The sequence below is a fragment of the Suncus etruscus genome, chromosome 6 (assembly GCF_024139225.1).
Source record: "Suncus etruscus isolate mSunEtr1 chromosome 6, mSunEtr1.pri.cur, whole genome shotgun sequence".
NCBI classification, from domain to species: domain Eukaryota; kingdom Metazoa; phylum Chordata; class Mammalia; order Eulipotyphla; family Soricidae; genus Suncus; species Suncus etruscus.
In genome coordinates this window covers 8,148,381-8,165,514 of record NC_064853.1, presented here as the reverse complement: position 1 = coordinate 8,165,514, position 17,134 = coordinate 8,148,381, and positions in this window count along the sequence as shown.

Sequence of the window (17,134 nt, the reverse complement as noted above, 5' to 3'; positions counted from 1 at the left end):
TCCCCAGTGTCCCATATGGTTCCCTGAGCTTTCCAGGAGCGATTTCTGAGGGCAGAGCCAGGAGTAACCCCCAGCATCATTGGGTGTGGCCCAAAAAACAAACAAAAAAATTTAATCATAACAAATAAAATGTCGGGCCGAAGAGATAGCATGCCTTGCATGCGGAAGGACGGTGATTCGAATCCCAGCATCCTATATGGTCCCCCAACCCCACCAGGAGCGATTTCTGAGTGTAGAGCCAGGAGTAACCCCTGAGTTCTGCTGGGTGTGACCCAAACACCCCCCCAAATGTCATAGGAGCTGGAGTAATATAATAGCACAGCAGATAGGAAATTTGCATTGTGATGAATTCATGTTCAATCCCCTGCATCCAATATGGTCCCCCAGAATGCCAGAAGTGCAGTCTGAATGGAGTGCCAGAAGTAACCCCTGAGTACTGCCTGTGTGCTCTCCCCCACATAGACAATATACCCTATTTTGGAAAGATATAGATGTATCTATACATATACAAATCTATGCACATGAAAATGATATAATTCAGGAAACAAGTCAAGCATTCAGGGTAAATACAAGACAATCCTTGGAGGCAAAGCCCAAGTTTGAATTCTGTTCTTTGGAAATTTTTTTTTTTTTTTTTTTTTTTGGTTTTTGGGTCACACCCAGCAATGCTCAGGGGTTATTTCTGGCTCTACGCTCAGAAATCACCCCCTGCAGGCTCGGGGGACCATATGGGATGCCGGGATTTGAACCAGCGACCTTCCGCATGTAAGGCAACCGCCTTACCGCTGTGCTATCTCTCCGGCCCCATGTTCTTTGGAAATTAATATTAAGGAAAAATGACCAAGGCCTCTAGGTTGAAAACCACCCTCCTATACAATGCTGACCAAGGTAACTGGGGCCATCATCATCTCCATGGGGAACTTACCAAGTCAGACATGCTGGAAGAGTCTTAGACCTCCTAAAGATCCTGGAGCAAGCCACTGGATGGTAAGATACTGAATATCTTCTTTGGTGCCTGAAGCTTTTATAGGGTTTGGTAATCTTGTTTTTATGTTACAGTGCTTACCTCCCAACAGGATAACAGGACAGTAGGGTGGGTCCCTGACTCCCAATAAACACTTCCAATAGGAAAGCAGGAGAGTAGGGTGGGTCCCTAAATCCCAATAAACATTTCCAATAGGAAAGCAGGAGAATAGGGTGGGTCCCTGAATCCCAATAAACATTTCCAACAGGAAAACAGGAGAGTAGAGTGGGTACCTCAATTCCAATGGGTAATTAGATTAGATCAGTTCCTTTGCTTAGATTAGTTAGTTGAATTAGTTGTGCATTAATGTAAGAAAAGAGAGAAACAACTATGGGTTTTAAGAAAAATGACAGACATTCTTGCAATAATAATTTTCAGAGACAAAACAAAGGGCTGGAAGTTACAGCTCACCTCATGAAGCTTGCCACAAAGAGTGATGAGCTTAGTTAAATAACTACATTGAGAACTATCCTAACAATGAGAATGTATGAGGGAAATAGAAAGCCTGTCTAGAGTACAGGCGGGGGTCAGGTGGGGAGGAGGGAGATTTGGGACACTGGTGATGGGAAAGTTGCACTGGTGATGGGCGTGTTCTTTACATAACTGAAACCCAACCACAATCATGTTTGTAATCAAGGTGTTTAAATAAGATATTTAAAAAAGTGTACCTATTTTGTGGTCTTGTGCTTATGCATATTTGATTTTTTTTGTTTGTTTTTGGGCCACACCCTGTGACGCTCAGGGGTTACTCCTGGCTATGCGCTCAGAAGTTGCTCCTGGCTTCTTGGGAGACCATATGGGGCACCGGGGGATCAAACCGCGGTCCGTCCTAGGCTAGCGCAGGCAAGGCAGGCACCTTACCTCCAGCGCCACCGCCCGGCCCCGTCCCCGCTCATATTTGATATTTTTATGTATTGAGTTTTTCACATGTACTATGCTGAATAAAGTGATGAGAAAGGTAAAAAAAAGAAAGAAAAGAAAAGAGAAACAATGAAAGGCTCACAAACTCTGCTAATCTATCCTGTAACTCAAGTAATGGATGAGGGGCTGTAGATACAGTACAATGGGTAAGGTATTCGCCTTGCATTCATCCTACCTGGGTTTGATCCCCAGCATCTTTTTTGGTCTAACGAGCACCTCCAGGAGGATTTCTGAGTGCAAAGCCAGGATTAATATATGAATACTACTTGCTGTGCCCCCAAAACAAGCAAACAAACAAAAAGAGTGGATCTTTGTTCCTTTTTTTTCTTTTGGTTTTTAGGCCACATCTGGCATTGCTCAGGGGTTACTCCTGGCTGTCCGCTCAGAAATAGCTCCTGGCAGGCATGGGGGACCATATGGGACACCGGGATTCGAACCAACCACCTTTGGTCCTGGATCAGCTGCTTGCAAGGCAAACGCCGCTGTGCTATCTCTCTGGCCCCAGATCTTTGTTCCTTAAGGCAGGCATATTTCTGAGGGGAAAGAAGGAAGAGTGTTTCTGTCCTTTTTTTTTTAAACTTTTATTATTTATTTATTTATTTATTTATTTATTTATTTATTTATTTATTTATTTATTTATTTATGGTTTTGGGTCATACCTGGCGGCACTCGGCAGTTACTCCTGGCTCTGTGCTCAGAAGTCGCTCCTGGCAGGCTTGGAGAAACCATATAGGATGCAGGGATTCAAACTGGGGTCTGTCATGTGTTGGCCACATGCAAGGAAAAGGCCTTACTGCTGTGCTATTGCTCTGGCTATTTATTTATTGGTTTTTGAGCCATACCCCAAAACAGGTGCTCAGTGGCACTCTAGTAGTGCTCAGGGACTTCTTTTGTCTTGGCTCTTCGAAATCACTTCCTGCAGGCTGAGGGACCATATAGTATGCCAGGAATCGAACCAGGTCCCTCCAGGGTTGGCCACATGCAAGGCAAATGCTCTATCGCTGTGCTATCTCTCTGCCCCCTGCGTTTCTGTTTTTGTTTGTTTGTTTGGTTGGTTGGTTTTTTTTTGTTATGGACTGGTCCTTCCAATCCTCTTCTCTATTGTATCTGGATATTATTATCATACTATCTTTTTTCTCATACTATCTTTTTTAAAACGAGTGAGATAATTCTGTCTATCTCTTACCCTCAAATTCAATTCACTCAGCATAATACTATCTATCTTATCATAATTAATCTATCTATAAGCAATTTTTCTAACAACTGCTTATCATTTTTCCTAACAACTGCCTATTATTTCCTTGAGTAGATATACCAGTTTCTTTACCCACTCATCCTAGAAGATAAATTTTTATGCATTTATCACACATTTTATATAATAGTAATTTTACTCCATATTATAAATCAACTTCAGAAAAGTTAAGCCAGTAATCCAGGAATACATCCAGTAGATCACTGGGTCCAATACCTGGCACCCCATTTGGTCTCCTGAGCATTACGTTTCTGTTCTTGATATGAGCCCAAAACACATGACCTACTGTTGAAACAACTTCACGGAAAATAGTCCCAAGTAATTAAAATGCATAACTCCATGAATTATGAAACAGGCAAATTATATCTCATATACCATTTTGGTTGATGAGGGTCCACCGTTGAGAAGGTGGTTGGATTCCAGGCATATAGAAAGGTTTCTCTGCAGGACAACTGATCAAAGTCCTTGAGATTTAGAGGACTGGACTGGATAGGGCAGGGCTGGATTTTCCTAATGGTAGACTAGTACTCTGCTTGAAATCTCGGTTAGGTGATCTCTATGTGGGGAAAAGTAATGATTTAAGAATGTCTGTGGTGGGGCCGGAGAGATAGCATGGAGGTAAAGCGTTTGCCTTTCATGCAGGAGGTCATCGGTTCGAATCCCGGCGTCCCATATGGTCCCCCGTGCCTGCCAGGAGCAATTTCTGAGCCTGGAGCCAGGAATAACCCCTGAGCACTGCCTGGTGTGACCCAAAAACCAAAAAAAAAAAAAAAAAAAAAAAAAAAAAAAAAAAAAAAAAGAATGTCTGTGGAGCAGAGAAATTAAATGGGAGCTAATCAAATGCTTCACATGTGGAAGCCCTGGGCATAGTCCACAGCACCACCTAATTTCCTGAACACCGAGGTGGGAGTAGCTCCTGAACACTGACATCTTCAAAAATTCAACCAACCAACCAACCACCCAAGCAAGCAAACCAACCAACCAACCATCAAAGACCAAATTAGAAGTTATGATGCTTAGATGCTGTGTACCCTGGAGCCATGACGCATAAGCACTGGCCTCTTTCCTGCCATATTTATACTCATGGTACTTTGGGTCCATTATTCTAAATGCCAATTAATTGAGAGACAATTAATTGGATCCAGATAGACTTTTATTGGCAACAATAGATTGGAAGGTGGAGGCTATCTGTCCTCCACCTAACCATACAGGACCACAAAAGGTGGATTTCATAGGAAAACAGGGAAGCACTTTTATTTTTTTTTGAAAGGGTCGCAGACCAGAGACTGTGGGAATGAACAATTAAACCCATCATGGGCTGGGAACTTTTCTTCAAGCCTCGACAATCAAGGACTATGCTTTGGTGGGAAGGGGAAAACTCAGATCTTATCTTTCCACACTGGCAATAGAGTAAAGTAAGAATAAGTTTAACAGGGGCCAGAGTGGTAGCACAGCGGTAGTGTGTTTGCCTTGCACGTAGCTGATATGGGACGAACCTGGGTTCGATTTCCGGCATTCCATATTGTCCCCGGAGCCTGCCAGCATTTCTGATTTCTGATTTCTGAGTGCAGAGCCAGGAGTAATCCTTGAGCATCACCAGGTGTGGCCCCAAAACAACAACAACAGCAACAACAACAAGATTAAGTTTAACAAGTTTTCTTTGGATTTGAGGACCTCAAAGTACATTTTCTGGGCTTATGCTGGCTTTGTACTCAGGGATCATTCCTGGAAAGCTCATGGGTCCATATGGGGTGCCAAGGAGTGAGCCTGGGTCAGCCACATGCAGGCAAATACGTTGAAACATTGTACAATTGCTCAAGCCCAGATATTTATTTGACACTGGAGCACATACGCTGGTGAAGCTACCCTGGTGAAAATCTTCAACATCACCATTTCCCCAAACAACTCCCCTTTCTGAACTCCATAAGACACTAAAGGGGGGGTCTTGCTCCCTTTAGGATGAACTTCTCAAATTTTGGGGACTCCAGGTCTTGCTCCTTTATAAGATCCTTCTCTGATTTATTGATTTTCACTTTCTGTGAGTTCAAAAAAAAAGTTTTTTATTTTGTTTTGTTTTGTTTTTTTATGGGCCACATCTGGGGTGATCACGGGTTACTCCTGGCTCTGGGCTCAGATATCACTCCTAGCTGACTTGGGATATGGGACGCTGGGGATCAAACCTGGGTCTGTCCCAGGTTGGCTACATGTGAAGCAAATGCCCTACCACTGTGTTATCACTCCAGACCAGAAGATATATTTTAAGTTCCTACTCAGTTCCCAGTTGTGTGGAATCCATGAGCTTCCAAATCTGAGTGTACTGTTTTTGTTTTCTTTTTTTGTTTTTTGTTTGTTTGTTTTTTTTTTCAAAAGAAAAGGAAGCTTTTGTCTTATAAGTTCTTATAAGGAACTGCAGGGGTTCCTTCTTTTTCTTTTTCTTTTCTTTTTTGTTTTGTTTTGTTTGATTTTTGGGCCACACCTGAAGATGCTCAGGGTTACTCCTGGCTATGTGCTGAGAAATTGTTCCTGGCTTGGGGGACCATATGGAATGCTGGGGGATCAAACTGTGGTCTGTCCTGGGTCAGCTGCATGCAAGGCAAGCACCCTACAGTTGCACCATGGCTCCAACCCCCCAATTCTGTTCTCAAGCTGCCAAATTCATCTACTTCTGCCTCTAGAAATTGGCACTTCTGGTTTTCCATCATTGAAAACACACATGGAGCCACTGTGTCCTGTCTCAGCCTAGGATTGATACTTAAATTCCTGAACAGTGAACTATGGAGCTACGACTCTGCTATATGCAAGATTGGCTTTTCTCTAGCTACAAACAATCATTTGGTGAGTGGTCCGGCTCTATAAAACAAGTGCCTATAATTTTTTTTTGCCACACCTAGGATGCTCCTGCTAGTGCTTAAAAAACCATATATAGTGGCAGATGAAGTGTTGCCTTCCATCATAGGCCCTGCCTTATGCCTTAAGGCCTGTGTCTGCACAAAGGACAGAACCAAACTCAGTGACCAACTGGAGAAGCAGGAGGTGCATGGTTTTCTGGAGCTCTTCCCTTTGAGGCCCTATTAGTAACTGTTCAGTGAAGCATATTCACTGTGTATCTTTTTTTTTTCCCACCACACCCAGTGATGCTCAGGGGTGACTCCTGAGTTTATGTGCTCAGAAATCGCTCCTGGCTTGGAGGACCATATGGGATTCCAGGGGATCGAACTGAGGTCCATCCTATGGTTGCACGTGCAAAGTAGATGCCTATTGGCCTGCTCCACTGCACCGGCCCATATTCAATGTGTATCTTAAGCCACCAGGTGATAGGATCCCAGAGATGAAATCCTTGAGGAAGCTCTTGAGACCCAACCTCAGGACCAGCAACTATGTCAAAAGAGAAGTCATACCTTGAAATCATTGGTACATGGAATCCTGCAGAAAATGTGGACAAACAGGGGACAAATATGAGAAACATAAAAGTCAAGGTTGATGGGGGCCAGAGAGGTGGCGCTAGAGGTAAGGCATCTGCCTTGCCAGCACTAGTGTAGGACGGACCACAGTTCCATACTGCAGCATCCCATATGGTCCCTCCAAGCCAGGAGCTTTTTCTGAGCACAGAGCAGGAGTAACCCCTGAGCGTAAACGAGTGTGCCCCCCCAAAAAACAAAACAAAAACAAAAGTTGAGCCCAGAGAGATAGCACAGCAGTGTTTGCCTTGCAAGCAGCCGATCTGTTTGCCTTGCAAGCAGAAGATCCAGGATCTAAGGTGGTTGTTGGTTCGAATCCCGGTGTCCCATATGGTCCCCCATGCCTGCCAGAAGCTATTTCTGAGCAGACAGCCAGGAATAACCCCTGAGCAATGCCGGGTGTGGCCCAAAAACAAACAAACAAACAAACAAACAAACAAAAACAAAAGTTAAGATTGACATGGATGCCCTTTTCATTTCAATTTTAATTTGGTTTATTCTGTCAGAGATAGTACACTTGTCTTCACATGGGAGACATAGGCTCCACCACTGTGTCAGTTTCTAGAACTTTTCATTTCTGACTTTCTAAGAAAACAGTTCTGTTTAAGAACAATCACACCTTCATGTATATACCCCAAAAGACAAAGTGCTTCTGTAATTCAGAAGTTCCTTCTGGTTCTAAGGACAAGTCCCCAAAGGTTCCATTATTCCCAGTGTAAATATCACCTTCAAGAATCAGTTCCATATCTCTCCACCCATTAATCAACACATGATTCTAGCTTCAGTCCACAGGTCTGTAACATACCAAGTTGCTCTTTTCTTTTGCTAAACTAGGTAGCAATATAATTTAATTTGACAACTTCACATAGACAAAGGTAAGAATGTGAATCATATTTTGTGAGAAATAATTCTTTTATTTTTAAGTAATACCTTTATTTAAACACCTTGATTACAAACATGATTGTAGTTGGGTATTAGTCATATAAAGAACACCCCTCCTTCACTAGTGCAACATTCCCACCACCAAAGCCCACCACCAAAGCCAGGGGGTCCTGGATCGGCTGCTTGCAAGGCAAATGCCGCTGAGCTATCTCTCCAGGCCCAACCTTGACTTTTATGTTTCTCATATTTGTCCCAATTGTCCACATTCCCTCCTCCCCGAATGCCTGTCTGTATACAAGACAGGCTTTCCAATTCTCTCACTAATTGACATCGTTATAATAGTTGTCAGTATAGTTATTTCTCTAATTGCACTCACCACTCTTTGTGGTGAGCTTCATATCGTGAGCCGGTACTTCCAGTCCTCATCTCTATTGTCTCTGAGCATTATTACACTAATGCCTTTTATTTTTCTTAAAACCCATAGAGAAGTGGGACCGGAGAGATAGCACAGTGATGGATGATTACCTTGCATGCAGAAAGACCGCGGTTCAAATCTCTGCATCCCATATGGTCCCCCAAGCCTGCCGGGGGTGATTTCTGATCATAGAGCCAGGAGTAACCACCGAGAGCTGCCAGATGTGACCCAAAAACTAAACAACAACAACAACAAAACCCATAGAGAAGTGAGACAACTACTCTGTGTCTATCTCTTGTGGGAGATAATCCTGACACAGCAACTACAGGGTTTGGTGCTGAGAAAGATGGATCTAGGTTTTCCTAAGTCTCTAAGAACATTCATCATTTCTGCACAAAGTAGATCAAAGGACTTTTGGTGGAGGTTTCCTGGAGTGCTATAACTCTCCAGAGGGGCTGGATATACCTCCAGCATTAACTGAGACAGTCCTGCCAGGTGACACACCACTTGGACTAGTGTGGCCAGGGATACGCAATTCCCATGGAATTTCAGGACCCTGAGCTGGGAGCAGAGTTTCAGCCCAGGCAGAATTTCCTTCAGATGAGAGTCCTGGAGCCCACACACCCCTAAGTCCAGGTCCTGTAGGGTGGGTGCACAGTTCTGCAGTAGCACTCTCAGGGTGGTGCTGAAAAGTCTCAGGGATGTTCCATTCAGACTCAACTCCTTCAGCTGAGTAAGGTAGGGATTCCAGGACATATGTGTCATGTCTGGTTCAAGAAGCACACACTCTGTGATGGACAAGGTCTCCAAATGGGTCCTCAGGTACCTGGGAGACAGGAACAGTTACCTCTGGAGGATGAGATGGTACAGGAGAAGGACCTCAAGATAGGATAAGGCTCAACCACTAAGATCATGGACCAACAGATCCTTCTATGAAGACCAGACTGGAGGAGCTCACATTGATTTCAGGCTGAGCCCTTTGGCCTTCAACAGTGTTGTAGGTCCAGTTCACCAAATCTCAAGAACTTTCTTTACCTCCCAAGAGGATCATAGATACCCTGAACATTTACTAGGATGATGCAAGATATTTGCCTTTTAGAAACCAATTCCTCAGTAGAGACATGACACAGCATGTCAATCAAGTTGAGCATCATGGATTGTGACTTTGGGAGATAAAACAAAACATGCTCAAGTATGATCAGTTAGAATATACTTGTCCCCAGACTATTTTCCCCACATATTCCTGTAGTTTCCTATAAAACTAAGAAGAAAAGAATAAAGAAAGGCAGAGGGCCAGGGACCAAGTGGTCTCAGATGCATTGGTTCAGAAATAAATAAGAATAGAACTAAATATCCAAGCCAAAATCAATGTGCTTAAACTTTAACAACCTAAACTGGCAGACCAGGGAACAAAGGGTGGTAGTATAGGAGGCAACTTGGGTCCATTGGTGGAGGGAGGATGACACCAGTGGTGGGAAGGGCCCTGACTCATTGTATACCTGAAACTCAACTATGAAGGACTCTGTAAAACACAATTGTTTCAATAAAATAAAAAAGAAATATGTCCCAAAGAAAAGTGCTTTTTAATTAACACTTAGGAACATAGGGATATGTATAGAAAAAAAAACATTGGACAATATTATCTTCGATCAGAACAATAGTACAGTGGCACCTTTGTTTTGTTGTTTCATTTATTTTTTGGTTTTTGGGCCACACCCAGTGGCGCTCAGGGGTTAATCCTGGCTCTCTGCTCAGAAATTGTTCCTGGCATGGGGAACCATATGGAATGCTGAAATTCTAACCACTGTTGGTCCTGGGTCGGCTGCTTTCAAGGCAAACGCCCTACCACTATGGTATCTCTCAGGCCTCTACAGTGGCAACTTTGATCTCGGGCATACCATATGGTTGACCAAGCCCTGCTGGAACTGATCTCTGAGAGCATAGCCAGAAGTATTTAGAACTACGAGAGTGGGGCCCAAAACAAATAACAACCCCACAAAAAAAAAAAAAGAAAAATATAATCAAGATCATAGAAGCTGGGGTCCTGAGCAATTGCACAGTGGTAGAAATTTTGCCTTGCAAATGGCCTTCTGGGATGAGCCCAAGTTTGATCCCTGGCATTCCATATGGTCCCTGAGCCTGACAGGGAAGATTTCTGAATGCAGAGCCAGAAGTAACCCCTGAGCATGGCTCAGAGTGACCCCCAAATAACAAAAACACAACAAACAAACAAAACCCCCAAAAGATGATAGAAGCTCTAAACTGGAGAGGCTAATAGGAAACAGGAAAAGACAACAATCCCTGACCAGTATCTCAATATCATATTTCGAACACAGGCTACCAGTACACTCAGCAGATAGCCAGAAGTTCTTATAATTTTCTGGGTGGCCTCACTACCCACAATCAGATATCACCCACATATTGATATGTAACTGGACCACAGATCACAGACATTGCATTCAAGCTGGGTTCATTTATGTTCCCAAAAAGGAGCTCAGAGATGCTCTAAAGACAGACAAGGATTGGGGCCGGAGAGATAGCATAGTGGTAGAGCGTTTGCCTTGCATGCAGAAGGACGTTGGTTCAAATCCCAGCATCCCATATGGTCCCCCAAGCCTGCAAGGGCAATTTCTGATCATAGAGCCAGAAGTAGCCCCTGAACGCTGATGGGTGTGACCCCAAAACAAACAAACAAAAGAACAAAACGAAAAACAAAACAAAAGAGAAGGATTGACTGTATTCCTGTCTTCATTTAGCTCATTTATAGGGCATTTAGACCACTGCTCTAGTGGTAGTCATAAAGTACCACTTCTAAATAGTTTCCTACTTGTCTTCTTCCACAGTCTCTATTTCAGAGGCTGCACTTCTTACCTGAGCACCTGGTCAAGATGTCCCTCCTGGAAGGTGTTTGTGTCCAGATAGAGCTCTCGAAGGCTGTTTAACCAGACAAACTGATGCACAAGCAGCTGTTTAATGTCATCAGTCATGAAGAAGGTGCTGTGAGGTCTCTCCATACGCAAAATTAATCTCTGAAGATTCCTCATCTGGTTCAGTAATGGAGCAAATGACACCAGGGTATACATATTCCAGAAGAAATCAGCCTCTACTTCTTGGACACATGTCAGTTCGATGTCAATCAGGCAGTTAGCATAGATGGGCATGAGCAGAAATGTAATCTTCCTACAGCACAGGTGAATGCCTTTCCTATGCTTTGCCCAGTGAAGGATGCGAAACTCTAATTCTGAGAGGGGACGGATATCTAATGTCAAGTCTATGGTCACCTGCAGGAGCATTGAGTTGTGCCCTCTTCTACAGCTGACCACAGACAATGGTGGCTTTACCTCTCGGTCCCATCGAACAGGGATATTACACCATTGATTCCAGAACTGATCACCAGAAAGACTAAAATCCAGCACCTGGAGTTTGCTCCTCCTGTTGGAAAAGGGATGGGGTGGGGATGTTCAGTTTTTTTTTTTTTTTTTTGCTTTTGGGGCCACACCCGGCGATGCTCTGGGGTTACTCCTGGATGTCTGCTCAGAAATAGCTCCTGGCAGGCACGGGGGGCCATATGGGACACCGGGATTCGAACCAACCACCTTTGGTCCTGGATCGGCTACTTGCAAGGCAAACGCCACTGTGCTATCTCTCCGGGCCCTGGGGGATGTTCAGTTTCTATACTTGGAGTCACCTTTTGATTTGGGGAAGGATCAATCGTCCTCTCTGCTTCTCTTTCACATCCCACATCAGCGTTCACGCCAGCTCTTTCTACCCTGTAGTTTCCTGTTTGTCTTCTCTTTAACTTTTTTTTCCCATTCCACCATCTTAGTCTCTAATTCTAAGTGTTTAAGGGGACAGTACCAGATATCTTCTTTAAGACATGGCTCCCTCAGATAGAGGATGCTTCTAGAAGTTGTCTCCCAGTGTGAGCTCATCATTGCACAGCACATTTGGTGTTTCCTGTTGGCATTTACCTGCTGGCTCCCCTCTACCTGACCCTAACTCTTCCAGGGTTTCCACCACCCTACGGGGTTGCCCAGAACCTTACCTGAGGTGAACTTCCTGAGCAAGCAACAGGTCAATTCCATCCAACACGGCTTCTAAACTCGTCATATGGGGAGAGATTTTATCTAGCATTCTCCCCAGTGGGAGAGTGGGAAAGGGCCACACCTGCCCAATGGCCTTCAGTGTGTCTGTGCATCTAAAATGGAAGGCATCCAGGAAGAGCTGTGGGAATAGCTCTTTGGGAAGAGACTCCAGAGCACTGATGGCCAAGTTTTGATGCTTCAATAGGCCCCATCTTGCCACGTCCAGGAAACTCTTTCCTCTTCTTTCCCTAGGGAAAACCTGTGGAAAGAGCTAGATAATGAGCTGTCCTTTTCTTTTCTTTTTCTCTAGTTTTCAGTTGCTGAGAATGCAGCCCAGAGATGCACACATGCCAAGCATAGCCTTTGGCATTGTTTAGCCCAATATCTCTATCCTAATGGTACATCAACAAACTATGGCCAAGAGTTTATACCTAGAGTAACTTCACATTCTTTTGGGTTACTTATTTTGGGGAGAGCACACTAAGGTGGGTTCAGGGCTTACTCTTAGATTTGCCATTAGGGATCACATCTGGTCAACTTGGGGGCCAAATGAAATATAGGGGATGAAACCTAGGCTAACTACTTGCCAGGAATGCATTCTACTCACTGTCCTATTGCTCCAGCCTGAGAAATTTTACATTTATTTTTGGGCCACAGCTGGCTGCACTCAGAGTTTAATCCTGGCTCTGTACTCAGAAATTGTCCTTGGCAGGCTTAGGGGACCATATAAATGCAGAGACTCAAACTGGTATCTGTCCTGAGTCAGCCACATACAAAGCATAATGCTCTACTGCTGTGTTATTTCTGCAGTCTAAATTTTATATTTTAAAGAGAGATTACACCCTAAAAATATTAAGATTTGGTTAAAAATTTATCCTTCTGCAAAAATTTTATCCCAGAAAATCATAAGCTACAAAATGAAACTATTAATTAAGGCACAGAAGACATGAAATAGAACTCTAATTATTAAAATGTCGTAGGAGGGCCAGAGTGATAGCAGGGCAGTAGGGCATTTACCTTGCACTCAGCCAACCTTTAAACCTTTAAACCTTAAAAAATATTTTAAACATGGGCCTGGAGAGATAGCATAGCGGCGTTTGCCTTGCAAGCAGCCAATCCAGGACCAAAGGTGGTTGGTTCAAATCCCGGTGTCCCATATGGTCCCCCGTGCCTGCCAGGAGCTATTTCTGAGCAGACAGCCAGGAGTGACCCCTGAGCACTGCCGGGTGTGGCCCAAAAACCAAAAAAAAAAATATTTTAAACATAAAAACGTAAAATGTCCTAGAGCCTGGAACAATAGCACAGCAGATAGGACAATTGCCTTGCATTGTGATGGACCCATATTCAATCATCTGCATCCAATATGGTCCCCCTGATTGCCAGGAGTAATTTCTGAATGGAGTGCCAGAAGTAACCCTTGAGTACTGCCTGTTTTTATCCCACACAAACAATATACCCTACTTTGTAAAGATACAGATGATCTATACATATACAAATCTATGAACATGAAAATGATATAATTCTGGAAACAAGTCAAACATTTGGGTAAATACAAGACAATCCTTGGAGGCAAAGCCCAAGTCTGAATTCTATTCTTTGGAAATAAATATCAGGAAAAATGATTAAGGCCTCTAGGTTGAAGGCCATCCTCCTATATAATGGTGACCACAAGTAACGGGCCATCATCATCTCCATGGGGAACTTACCAAGTCAGACATGCTGGAAGAGTCTTAGACCTCCTAAATATCTGGAGCAAGACACTGGGTGGTAAGATGCTGTATTTCTTCCTTGGTGCCTGCAGCTTTTATAGGGCGTGCTAATCTTGTCTTTATGTCACAAGTGTTTACCTCCCAACAGGGTAACAGGAGAGTAGGGTGGGTTCCTGAATTCCCAATAAACACTTCCAATAGGAAAGCAGAAGAGTAGGGTGGGTCCCTGAATCCCAATAAACACTTCCAATAGAAATGGGTACCTCAATTTCAATGGATAATTAGATTAGATAATTAGATTGTTTCCTTTGCCTAGATTAATTAGTTGGATTCAGGCAAGAAAAGAGAGACAATTACAGGCTCACATACTTTGTAATTTACCCTGTAACTCAAGAAATGAATGAGGGACTGGAGATATAGTATATAGCATAGTTGGAAAGGTACTTGCCTTGCATGCATCCTACCTGGGTTTGATCCCCAGCATCCTTTTTGGTCCAACAAGCACCTGCAGGAGTGATTTCTGAGTGCATTTCCAGGATTAACACCTGAACACTACCTGATGTGGCCCCCAAACAAAGAAATCAACAACAAAAAAAGGTGGATCTTTGCCCCTTAACGCAGGCATATTCCTGAGGGGAAAGAAGAAAGAATTCTGTTCTTGATGAGTCAAAAACACATGACCTATTGTTGAAACAGCTTCACAGAAAATATTCCCAAGTGATTAAAATACATAACTCCATGAATTATGAAACAAGCAAATTATAGCACATGTACCATTTAGGCTGGTGAGAATCCATCATTGAGAAGGTGGTTGGAGTCCAAGCATAAGGAAAGTTTTCTCTGCAGGACAACTGATCAAAGTCTTTGAGATTTAGAGGACTGAGCTGGGTAGGGCAGGGCTGGATTTTCCTAATGGTAGCCTGGTACTTTGCTTGAAATCACTGTTAGGTGATCTCTTTATGAGGGAAAACGTAGAGATTTAAGAGCGTCTGTGTGGAGCAGAGAAATTAAATGGGAATTGATCAAGAAAGTCTGTGAGGTGTGCTCCTGGAGATACTTTTTTTGGGGGATTTCGGGTCACACCCGGCAGCGCTCAGGGGTTACTCTTGGCACTATGCTCAAAAATCACTTCTGGCAGGCTCAGGGGACCAGATGGGATGCCGGGATTCGAACCACTAACCTTCTGCATACAGGGCAACACTTTACCTCCATGCTATCTCTCCAGCCCCACTTGGAGACACATTTACTAGTTCTCAGAGGTTATATCTGACTTTTTGTTCAAGAGTGATCCCTACTTGCACATGCCCAATCCTGGTTCAAGTACACCAATAATGTCCCTGGAGCCCCCCAAGAATGAGTTCACATCCAGACATAATCCAGAACACAGACCCGTCTACCAAAAAATAAAAAAAGATCCCTAGGGGCCAGAGTGATAGCACAGCAGTAAAGCATTTGCCTTGCATGCACCCAACACAGAATGAACCCCTGGTTCGAATCCTGGCATCCCACATGGTCCCCTGAGTGTGCCAGGAGTGACTTTTTTTTTTTTTTTTTTTTTTTTTTTTTTTTTTTTTTTTGGTTTTTGAGTCACACCCTGTGACGCTCAGGGGTTACTCCTGGCTATGCGCTCAGAAGTTGCTCCTGGCTTCTTGGGGGACCATATGGGACACCGGGGGATCGAACCGCGGTCCGTCCTAGGCTGCGCAGGCAAGGCAGGCACCTTACCTCCAGCGCCACCGCCCGGCCTGGAGTGACTTTTGACCACAGAGCCAGAAGTAACCCCTGAGCACTGCCAGGTATGACCCAAAGACAAAAAACAAACAAATAAAAAAGACCTCCAAATAAAAAAAATGGGTAAGCCTTGAAGGGACTCAGAGGAACATCTGTGGTATCAGAGATAAAACAAAACAAAACAAAACAAAACAAAAAACACACAAGAAAAACCAGGATCAGGGGTGCAAGCCTACTCAAGTTGTTTTTTGTTTTGGTTTGGTTTTTGGTTTTTGGGCCTCACCCAGCGGTGCTCAGGGGTTACTCCTGGCTGTCTGCTCAGAAATAACTCCTGGCAAGCACGGAGTACCATATGGGACACCGGGATTCGAACCAACCACCTTTGGCTCTGGATCGGCTGCTTGCAAGGCAAACGGAGCTGTGCTATCTCTCCGGGCCCTCAAGTTTTTTAATTTTGTGCTCTCTTTATAGCTCCAATGAGCATGGTCATTCATGAGGAGAGAGAAAGCTTTCCTTCATCGTTCTCTAGAAAAGATCTGGTTTCCTTTTTGGAAGAAGAGATCAGCTCAATAACAGCTGAAAAGGTTCTGACTCAGAACATGCAGCCTACAGTGATCAATGACAGAGGAGCCATTTCTATTTCAGTAAATCCAGAGGGCAGAAACTGTAGATTAGGAGCACAGAGAGAACTAGCTGTAGGTTTTCACACGTATAAGGATACATCCTGACAGCCAGGGATATTTCATTGAAGGACATGCTTTCTTCCATAAAGGATGTATATTAGACAGTAAATCCTCACCCTCATCCCACCCCCATAATTTTCCTGGGATATTTTTGTCTTGAGAATAATCCAAAGGTGTGGCCTATAAACCAACCCTTTTCTATGCCATTTCTCCAACCTGAATACCAATTGAAACTGATGTAACTTCTCATGGGTCCATCATTTCTTCCAAATAGAGATTTAGAACAACACTATATGTAGTAACCATGAAAAAAATCCTGTTTTATCTTCCTGTTGAGTATGGTCACTGAAAACAATATTTCCTTCCCCCCGTATTTTATTTTATTTATTTTTTTTGGTTTTTGGGCCATACCCGGCAGTGCTCAGGGGTTACTCCTGCTATCTGCTCAGAATTAGCTCCTGGCAGGCATGGGGTACCATGTGGGATGCCGGGGTTCGAATCAACCACCTTAGGTCCTGGGTCGGCTGCTTGCAAGGCAAATGCTGCTGTGCTATCCTCCACCCCTCCCACCCCCCGGATTTGTGAAGCACTATTTTGTGTTTATCATTTGCCACATTCAGAGCTCTCTTGCACACTGGTTGAAAATAAGCACAAAATCTTTCTTTTTCTTCTTTTTTTCGATTTTGGGGTCAGATCCAGCTGTTCTCAGGACTTACTCTTGGCTCTGTGTTCAGAAATTGTTCCTGGCAGGCACAGGGGATCATATAGGATGCCAGGGATTGAACCCGGATCTGTCCCAGGTTGTCTGTGTACAAGGCAAATACCCTACCATTCTGCTATTGCTACGGCTCCAACAGAATTTTTTTATAGTTGTTTATCTATTTATTTAATGTTTTTTGGGGGATGGGGTCACTCCTGGCAGTGCTCAAATGTTACTTCTGGCTCTGTGCTCAGAAATCACTCCTGGCAGTCTC